Source organism: Sturnira hondurensis, unplaced genomic scaffold (assembly GCF_014824575.4).
Source record: "Sturnira hondurensis isolate 20B ecotype Veracruz unplaced genomic scaffold, ASM1482457v3 Scaffold0019144, whole genome shotgun sequence".
Taxonomy (NCBI): Eukaryota; Metazoa; Chordata; class Mammalia; order Chiroptera; family Phyllostomidae; genus Sturnira; species Sturnira hondurensis.
The window spans coordinates 3235992-3246837 of NW_028091775.1; positions in this window are offsets into that span (position 1 = coordinate 3235992).

Sequence of the window (10846 nt, forward strand, 5' to 3'; positions counted from 1 at the left end):
CTCCAGTCTCAGGCTTCTTACAGGGTCCCAGACAAAGGCAGTGCGGGTCCAGGTTGTATGACCTATGTGGCCCGGAGTTACATCACATCAGTGTACATGTACAGAAGGAAAAGGTCAAGAAGCAACGGCAGGATAAGAAGCCACTCCCAAGAGGAGATAAGGAGGGAGTTACAATCCATGCCCAAAACAATACACATTCCTTCTGGTCAGGGGCCCCCTGGATGTGTCTGTGTTTGAGGCCTGTATGTGTGTAATCTCAGGGGCCCCCTGGCCAGCCCTCATCAGGGGTGGTGGGAGAGCCATGTAGTACCCCCATGGTAGCTATTTCTAGAGGAAATTAAAAAAGACTGTGAAAGTCTCTTATAGGAAGTAATTATAGAGGTGTGTCCAGGGTTGGGGAGCAATCTGGTTGGACCTGAGATCTAAGGAATTTGGAGGGGGCTCTATGATTATGAAATCAGTGTATGTTTAGTTTGCTTATTACAAGTGCCTTGAAATAGTATTACTTTTCCAGGGCTGCCATAACAAAACATAACACAATAGGTGACTTCATCAACAAAAATTCATTTTCTCCCAGTTCTGGAAGCTGGAAGACCATGAGTGAGATGTCAACAGGGCTGGATTCATCTGAAAGCCATTACGGAATGATCGGTTCCAGACTTTTCTCCTTGGCTCATAGATAATCCCCTCCTCACTGTTCGGTCCTAACATGTTTCTCTGTATGTCTGATGTCTCTTCCTCTGCTTAGAAGGACACCAGTCCTATTGAATTAGGAGCCACTTTAATAGCCTCATCCTAACTCAATGATCTCTTTAAAAGCCTTATCTCCAAATATGGTTACGTTCTTAAGTACTTCAACATATGAATGTTGAAGGTACCATTCAACCCATAACACTGGCTGATTGCTATAACTGGGGAAGTCTGTGCCAAGTGGCACCCTGTGTAGCTCCAGCTACACAACACAGCAACAATGGGGGGTGACCCACCCATGGCGGTGCCTCCGACTGTGTCCCTGGCAGATCCCAGCTGTGCTTTGAAAATCTACATCAAGCAGATGCCCTCTGTCAAGTGAAACTCCTTCCAACACTTTGGGCACACTGTAGGACCAAGCTGGCCAGAAGAGAAGGGTCTCAGCACTAGCACTAGGTAGGGACTCAGGGCAAGAGACTATAATGCCACTACTTCTCCCTCCCCTTCATCACGTTAGCATGAACCAAGGTCTACAAGAGGGTCGCTTGTGGTCACGGCAGTGGTGGAGTGACACAGCTAGAGAGAATCTCAGTTAAACAGAGACAGACTGACATAGCGCCAGAGCTGGGTAGGCTGGCAATAGATCCTCACTGACAATGCCCTCCGCTGTTTTTTTTACATGGTCACTTGCTATGTTGAGTGTGTTCTGTATCTTTCTTTTCTGGTTCTCTATTCCCTGCCTCGAGACAGCCCTTTGGAAGAAATGGCACATGGAAGAAGGCAGAGAGCTGAGCAGTGGTAGAAGCAGGGTGTCTCAGGTGGGTCACAGTGGCAAATGGAACCATGTACCACCCTCTTCCCTCCACCTACAGGAATTGGGTCCAAAGAACCTCTGGGAATGAGGAAGGGACTCGTATGTTGGCTTTATAATTAAAATCCAGACTTCTGAATGTTTGTGTAGAGTACCGGTCAAGGAGAGGAACAACATATTAGAAGACAATTTCTGCCAGGATCTCCTAAAAACCCAGGCAGGGCTCTCATCAAGAGAAAAGTGTGTTTTGCTGCGGCCAACTCAGTAACCCTGCAGTCACCTAAGGCCAATGGTTGTTTCAGGTTCTGTACAACCCGAATTCAGCCCAGTATCTTCACTTGGATGTTTTTGTTTTGGGGGGCAAGAAATAGCCTGTGTGTTTGTAATCTCAGTAACTCAGCAAACTCAAACACTCTGACTGAGCAACGCTTCATGAGCACTGACGGAGCACAACTCATAGGTCACAACCTTGCTTTTCTCTTCTTAGATGACCCCGGTGCCCCTGCACTGTGTAAGGTTAGGGCCAGTGATTGGCTGAGATCTGCAGGAAACGCACCTGAACCTGACAAAGACAAACACGGCGGCAGTTGCATCACATCTCCAAGTGTCCTGTAGAAGCCTCTGGGGCAGGTCTAGAGCCTCTGTAGGCATTCTGCAAGGTACCAGTATGCTCAGGCTTCATGTTAGCAACATTCAGGTATAATATTTACGTGATAATATCTTTCACCATAAACTGGTAAGGCCTGAGCATATTGGGATGGTCATTTTCTTTCATAATTTTCTTTAGGTGAAAAAGTTTCTCCTTTCTATGCTGTTTTTATTTCCCACCAGAAATAAACTCTTTTTTTGCTGTTTGACCTTAAGCATAGTAGGTTCAGTTTAGGTAATTAGGACAAGATTATTTCAAAATAAATATGATGGTAAAGAGTAAAGAGGAACCCCAAGACTAGGAACCTGAGGCTTTGGGGAGTACTCTTAAGATTCTAGCAAATGGAAAGAGTCAAGAACTATGATTTAACACTTAGAAGGCACCAGGAAAGTGTTTGGTACAAGATGAGTATATCACGAATACTAGTTCTTGTTAGTCATCCCTTCATCACGCCTTTCCAAACAGCACAGCACCTCAAGATCTAGGATTCTAATAGCTATTAATACTCAAGATGTTTCCAACTAAACCCATTATCTTCAGCAGTGAAGCTTCTAAGTGCTAGTCAGTGGTGAAATCAAGATCTGAACATAGGTAGGGTAACACAGGAATTCACATGCTTAATCATTATCTTGTGCTGACTGTCCGGCCTAGTCAGCTTCCTCATATTCCCCTGTTGATCCTCTGTTGGTTCCTTCCCATCTCTGGGTTGTCCTCAGTCTGAAGGATGAATGGGAAGTGGACTCCATCCTCCTGGACCTCAGCCAGTACAAAAGAGAATATATTAAGTGGCAAGCAAATGGTATAGACAAGTTCCTCAGAGAGAGAAGAAAATGTGTTTTTTAAGGCCACAGTTTAGTTTAGTTTTGTTTTGTTTCCTGCAGGGATTCAAAAAATGAGCTCTCAGCTCCTCAGGTCTGCAAGAGATTTCTTTCATTTCTGAACTTTCCATAGTCTTCTGATTTATAAGGTGTGCTCTCCGCAGATTGTTGCAGAACAGGAAACTTGCCTAACTAAAGGTAATGGAAGCACCAGACCTCTGCTGACACTACCAGGGAGCTTTGGCTTGCCTGCTGTGGGGTGTGAACAGTCATCCAGAAAAAAAGAAAAACAATATAAAAAAGGGAGGTGACAGATTCCGAAGGGGAGAGCAAACTGTCTTCAATAGCAGTTCTAAGAAGCACTTCCTCCCTGGCTTCGTCTGTGTCCTGGTTTGTACGTTCCAGGATTAGGAAGTTAAGAAGCGAGTATCTTCTTCAGTGTTATAATCAAGAGGAATTGGATTCTAGCCCTGTTACTTTTATTAATTAATGTGGTGTCTTAGAGCAAGATCCTGACCTTTTTTTTAAAGACTCAATTCCCTCATTTCTCAAATTGATATGGTACTGTCTGCTCTAAAGACCAAAAGATGAAATAGATGTAGAAGAATTTGAATCCATTCGTGTGGTCCACAAACATGCACAGAGCTTCGCATTCCAGTCGGCCTCTGTGGGCGGTGGTTGTAGCGGAAGGCCCGCGCTCAAGGGCCCAGCAGGTCACTGGACCTTGCTCCCTTCCCTTCCCCTCATCAGCAGGAACCCAGCCATGTTGACTTGCCTGACCCTCACCGTGAAAGCGTCCTAAATTTAAAGAAGAAAACTGGAAGAAAAGAAAAACCTTAGTAAGAACATATGAAATTGTATTTTCTGTATTAGTATGCATTTATTAGGTGCTCATAGATCCACATTAGTGCACATTACAGCCTTGCTGTCAACGCCACACTCTTTAGGGAGAGACCATGCCGCCTCACATCCTGCTGTGTGCTGGCTGTGTGACCTTGGACAAGTCCCTCAGCCTTCTTAAATCTCCCGGTCCCGTGGTTTTCAAAACAGGAATGCAGATAATATCTACATCACAAGTTATTCTAAGACAAATATATTAATGCATATAGATGGAAAGAAAGGCAGCAAAATTTAATGACTCACTCAAAATATGAGACTAAACAGGGTCTGGAACAGACATACTTTCTCTACTCGGCACACTGCTGGATAAATGCTTAAAATTACATAATGTGTTATCTATATTCTCAAGTACATATCTGATATATATGTGTGTGTGTGTGTGTGTGTGTGTGTATGTATATGTGTATATTACTCACATTACTCCTGTAAGTCTACTCCAAGATTCTCCAGCTCCAACGTGGAAATCATGATAGTGACAGTAATAATGATAATTACCATGTTTTCAACATCCTGTGCTAGGTGCTACGCCAAGTACTTTATATATATTATTACCCTTTAAAAATCAGTAAATATGACTATTTCACCACCTTATAGTTGAAAAAACTAAAGCAGAGAAAATGTAAACGCCATGCCCAAACTTGCACAGGTGTACGTTACAGTAGAATGAGGCTTTGGAACCAGGTATTCTTATAACAACATCTAAAATCTTAATTACTGCTCAGCCCCCCCCCCCCCCAAAAGTCCCTCTTGAGCTTGAACCCTCTGCCTTTTGTGGCCTAGTATAGCTGCATCTTATGAACCAGTTGAAGCCACTTAATCAGTTCCTGGGACAGGGCTTGCCAGCTTTTTCAGCCAAGTAGCCTGTGCTATTCTGGAGGAAGAGCAAGGATACACCTCCAGTTCTAACCTAGGAAGGGAAAAGTAGGGGAGGGGAGGGGAGGGGAGGGGAGGGGAGGGGAGGGGAGGGGAGGTGGGGGAAGGGAGCTGTGACGAGGGGGTGGGGTTATAAGGGCAGCAGTAGCATAGTTTCAACCTGGAGTTAGCTCCTGGAATTGGTGTGGTGGTTAAATTAATTATTTGACAGTATGACTGAGCCCTTGAGAGCTAAGAGGTCCCTTTGGAAGGCCCTTAATTAAAGTTTATTCAAATATTTGAAGATCAATGTGGTCTAATTCTTAAAGGTGGTTACTCTTCGTAGATAGTGACTTTTTTTCTCCCAGGGAGACAGATGAAAACAGACTTAGGCAGAGAGATTAAGTATAGCACACGTTAAAAGGCAGAAAGTCAATGGGTTAACTGGTTAGGTAACAGAATATGAGAACTAAGATTAAAATGTACTATTATGTACCTTGGGTATGAGATTTCCTAAGAAAGGGAGAAATATACCTGGGCCAACAGGAAGTGAGGGAGGGAGGATGCTGAGGACCTCTTCCCAGGTCCCACTTCCTCAGCCCCTGCCTTTTGTTGGCCAGGAGGCCGGTGAGGGCAGGCGCTACTCTTCTCCTCATTGGCTCAGGCTTTTGCATCTGCTTCTTCCTTCCGCAAGCTGGAGTCTTTCAGATACAGGGGTGCAAAAGCAGGTTTACAGTTGTGAGTATGTGGAACACAGTATATTCTTATATTATTTATTAATTATTGTACTACTTCCCCAAAAAGACCTGTAAACCCACTTTTGCCCAACTCATACATGTGAGAATGCAAGAAGAGAGTAAACACCAGCACGGAGAATAGTCACCGACCAGCCCAGAAGCTCCAAACAATTGTCATGCAAACTTCCCCTGAACTGGCCAGCATCCAGCTCCTCCCACCACCTCTGGGTCACTTACATTTGAAATGGATGACACTTTACAGTAATAACAGCTGGCATTTGATAGGATGCCGATAAAATGTAGTGTCTAAACCACAGTTCAGTGACAATGAAAACGTGTGCCACAGTGCGCATAAACCAAGACAGGCGTGGACAAATCACAGGTCATGGGGTTACTCTGTTTATTAAGCACTTACTTTGTGCCAGGCACGGAGGTAAATGCTTTGTAGGCTTCATCTTATTTATTCGTGCCAACAGTCCTCTAAAGGAAGTGTTATTATAAGACTCATTTTATCAGCAAGAAAACTGAGATTTGTGAACTTGCCCAAGGCCGTCGTTCCAACCCAGGCAGAAGTGCTGAGTGTGCGCCAGCCTGGGAGAGGCACCAGCCCAGGGGCTAACAAGGCTCAGCTGAACCCTCTGAGCAGCCACAGCTTTCCCATCAGGCTGCCTGTCAATCTTTCAGCCTGGAGCTGAGGGCTCCTTTTCCCACTAGGAAACAACCTCCCCACCCCCGTCACCTGAACCAAGTTCACAAGAAGCCATGAGTGACAACCTGATGCACCAAAATTAATATCACATAGAGCCGACCAGACGTCTGATGGCATGGCAACTACAAATGTCTCTCTTTTCATTGGGGACGTGAGAGAGAATGTTTCAGAGACAGTTGCCCTGCAGCCCAAGAGATAGCAGACAGACAAAATGGGAGGCAGTGGATCAGAGGAGAGTCACAGTCTCTCTTGTAAAATTTAAACATGAATTAATCTGCAAGGAAGGCTTTTACCTGTTGAAGAGATGGCCTCGTTGTGGTGGCTTTGGAAGGCGGAAAGGAGAATGTGCTGTTAAATTGGAAAAAGGGAGAAAACACCAGAATTCCTTTTCTTTATTCATACACTGAGGAAGAGCGTATATAGCTGTGCTATTCAGCAGCTTTGTGCGCATGGGCACGTTAATCCAATTCTCTGAAATTCAATTTCCTCCTCCATATAAATGGAAAGAACATCTACTTTGCAATATAGTAGACATTATTATCTTCTATAATAGGGTTCAAGGACATGATCTAAATAGAGTACCCGACTCAATAGTCTATAGCTATAAGTATTTCTCATACAAAGAGAGGAAAAGGCTGAAGCCTATGTTTCAGGATGAGCACCTCTCTGGGGCATCACAAAGACCAAGTCACTCTGTATGGGTCCCCTGCTACACACTGAGGACGCATGTGATGCAGGGCTCACTCCCTAGGCCCACGTTGACCACGGGCCTGAAGCAGGCCTTTGCACATTTGCAAAGCACAAGACACCCAAGCAAATGGGAATAAAAAACCTGTCAACCCACCAAGAGTGATAGGCTGGTTTGGGAAAGTATCTTAGAATCACATGGATGAAATTTTGAATCCAACCAAGTTTAGCGATGCATTAGCTATGTTTTCCTGAGTAATCTTTCCCAACATTACTTTTTCATCAGTAAAATGGGATCAAAGAGCAACCAACAGGACAATTGTGAAGATTAGAGATGATAATGTGTATAATGTACCCACAGCTAATTCAGACAGTTCATTATAAGCACCTTTTATTTCACTCCTGCACACAAAGGAGAAAAAGATTCCTATCGGGGCAATTTAAATATTGTCTTATAGGCCCTGGCTGGTGTAGCTCAGCGGATTGAGCATGGGCCTGAGAACCAGACGATCGAGGTTCGATTCCCAGTCAGGGCAGATGCCTGGATTGCAGGCCAGTTCCCAGCAGGGGACACACCAGAGGCAACCATACATTGATATTTCTCTCCCTCTCTCCTTACCTTCCCCTCTAAAGATAAATAAATACAATCTTTATAAATAAATAAATAAACAAATAAATATTGCCTTATAGTAGCAACATATTAAATACAAAGAGAATAGCCATATAATCACTGTAAGGCTAGAAATTAAAGGATAAAATGTTTGGTTAAAAGTTACAACTCTTGACTAATGTCAGCTGACAGCCATGTGGGTAAGGAGTTATCCTTCAAATATAATAGGTAATGGTTTAAACATTTTATTGGCTATTTTCCTCTTCCAGGACCTTGTGAATTTAATGATGCAAAATTTTCCGCCCCACACAATGTTGCAAACCTTTATCATATCCTGCCTAGTACAGCACCTGATGTATAGGCATGGTCAATACGGAGCAGCTATTCTAAGGCAATTAACAAAGATAGGAGGACCACCATCAAGCATGCAAGCCTCCCAAATAACACAGTCTCCTTTAAAATATGCATCAGTAGAGAAGAACTCAAGCATAGATAACACAAAGCAGAGGGAAAGTAAAAGGAAAATTCCAAACAGGTTTAAGAAAAAGCTAAATAAGTGTTCTAGCAGCAGAATTCAATAATCTAGTCTATGAGATTCAGCCAATATTTAATTAGAACTGTTCACTGAGTAGATACCAACTTATGGTGAAGAGTAAAGGGAAGCAGCTTTGGTTTTTGTATTTTCCCTGACCTGGAAAGCAGGAAACCAATGGGAGTAAGTAATCAATGTTGCCGGCAGTATCAGAACGCCTAAATAGACAACAGGGCCACTTCTTTGACCCCTCCCCCTGAACCCCCACCTCTGCCAACAACAGGATGGCCTAGAATTAGGCTGTAAACAAAAAGCATATTATAGGAACAGACTCTTTTTCAAAAGCCTTTAGTTTCATGAAAACACCTGATTTCTCCCCCCCTCCCCCAATTGCTAAATGCAGTACCATTATACCATTCCCTTTGTTGGTCCAACCATAGCTTGTTTCACTTGGAAAACATTCAGAATTGAAAATGTAGTCAAAGCAGCAAATGGATTTTTCTGCCCTTCTGCCTCCCAGAATGATGAATGGCAATGGTCAAGGTCTTTTAAGTCCACCACATTAATGAACCTGAGCTTGAACGGGACAGGATGTCCCAGGATGTCACAGCCATGCCCACTGTGGACTCCACTGAAAGTGCGTTCACTCGTATTTATGAGTATTAATGAACATACATTCAACGGTGCATTAATCAAAAGTGTATTTCATAATTTCTTGATTACTTTTCCTCTACATGTTTACTCGGTGGGATTTCACTGCTCTAAACCCAGCAGGAACCTGTGTGACCTCACTGACTGTCAGTTTACTTTCAGCTGTGGCTCAGCCATCAGTTTCAGCCGTCTGCTCTCCACTGTCATCCCAGGGCATAGAACAGTGCCCGACGGTGAGAGGCACTATTAATAATCAGTGAACGAGTGTGTCGAGTAATATCTAGCTATTTTGAAGATGGAAACCAGAGTACGCACTACATCCCAAAGGCTTCAGCTCACCCAGTTCCAGTCTGTACACCGTGGCATTTGCTTTAGGCCTGTGAGAACAGCCTTTCCCAAGGTTACAAAGCACCGCTAGAGCCTCCTCTGGAGTGATGGAACGCATGGTTCACCAATCTTTCTGGCTAAGCCTGATTCATTCTCAGACTCCTGCTCAACACAGAGCCTCAGATAACCGCTTACCGATCACTTGGCACATGAGAGAAAGGCAATGTGCTGCTGCTACTTAAGGACTGCCTGCGAGTCAGGACACCTATGAATATGGCCCGACACAAAATCACAAATTTACTTAAACTTTGAGATTTTTTTGTGATTACGTGTCACAATGTATTTAGTGTGTGGCCCAGGACCACTCTTCTTCCAGTGTGGCCCAGAGACGCCAAAAGGTTGGACACCCCTGGGCCTAGAGCAAAAGAACCAAAAATCTCCCATAGAAACTTAAGCTGTAGAGCTGCATAATGGCTGACTTATATTTCTGTATCTGTCTTGCCCCCCCCCGCCACTTCAGATACATGTGCCTGTGAACATACACACTTGCGCACACATTCATACACATACCCACAGAGAACATGTGCCAAATATCCCGCACGCCTCCCTCCTCAAGTGTGCTGGAGGCCAGAGACCTCAATCGTGTGGAAAGTCAGCAGCTGCACTTGATGGCTTGGCCCAGCTTTGCTCAGCCAGCTCATCGTGGGTGATTATGTTCTCATTTCCACCCTCAGCCTGCTCAAGGAGAAAGGTCAGCTGGTCTGGGATCCCTTATACAGCTGTTACAGATGTTTGTGGGAGAATTTGATATCCCACATCTTTCCCAGACGTTTTTTAAAAAGGCTTGTGAATGGGATATTGAAAGCTCTAAAATCACGGCAGTGAGAGAACAGATTTCTTTGTTAACTGACCCAGAACATTAAATTGATTATGTAATTTAACATTGCTGCTCTACTTGATAGCTGCCCATGAATACTGAGCCCTCCTACATTATAGTGCACTGCAAACTCTAGAAATGGAAGGACATATTTATTTTGCCTGGAATTTGCAATTTTCTGCCATATGAACTATTAGTAACTTGTAATTTCTTTCTCCAAGGGGAGCCTATTACCCCAGGAGAAATGATGGTCACCCTTATGTGAAACGTCTTGGGCCTCTTCTCTGCCTGTCTCATTCCCTGCCGGAAGTGGCTATGGGACTCGAGGCCCTTGAAAATTTATCTATACTTTCAGGTGTGATTTCTAGCTTTGGGGAAGGTGAGCCCTACCCAGACTCCCTATTTTGGTCTCAGGGAAAGACAGGAGGCAAGAGAAGAGGAACTCACAGCAGAGCCGCCATCGGCTGTTAAATAAAGGACAGAGAGCTGCAAAGAGGGTACAGGTTCCCCAAAGACGCTTGTCAAACATGTAGATTTCTGGATTGCACTCCAGACCAGCTGAGTCAGAATATGTAATCCAGGTGATTCTTAGGCACAGTACATTTGAGAATGATAGTCACTTAGAGATATGCTGCCGAAAGAAGACATGGAAAGCAGGGCATAAGAATATTTTACTCAATAAGAGGATTTCGGGCAAACCAACCCTGCAGTGTGATAGGCCATTCTTGGCAGAACCCCACTTCAGATACCCTTACCCCCACCATTGTTTTTCATTCAAAGACCCGAGATGGGGTGTGATCTGCATCCTGGCATACCTTAATTTTCCTGGGAGTCCTCCAAATTAAATTAAAAATACAAGTAATGTCCAAGCTTTTCTAAGGATAATCTTTCTCCAACTGATTGTGTGCTACATGGGCTGAACCCATGAAGATACTATTTCTTACTTTTTCTTATTCTTAAAAAAAATAAAAAACTGTAATATAAATTCCTGCTGGT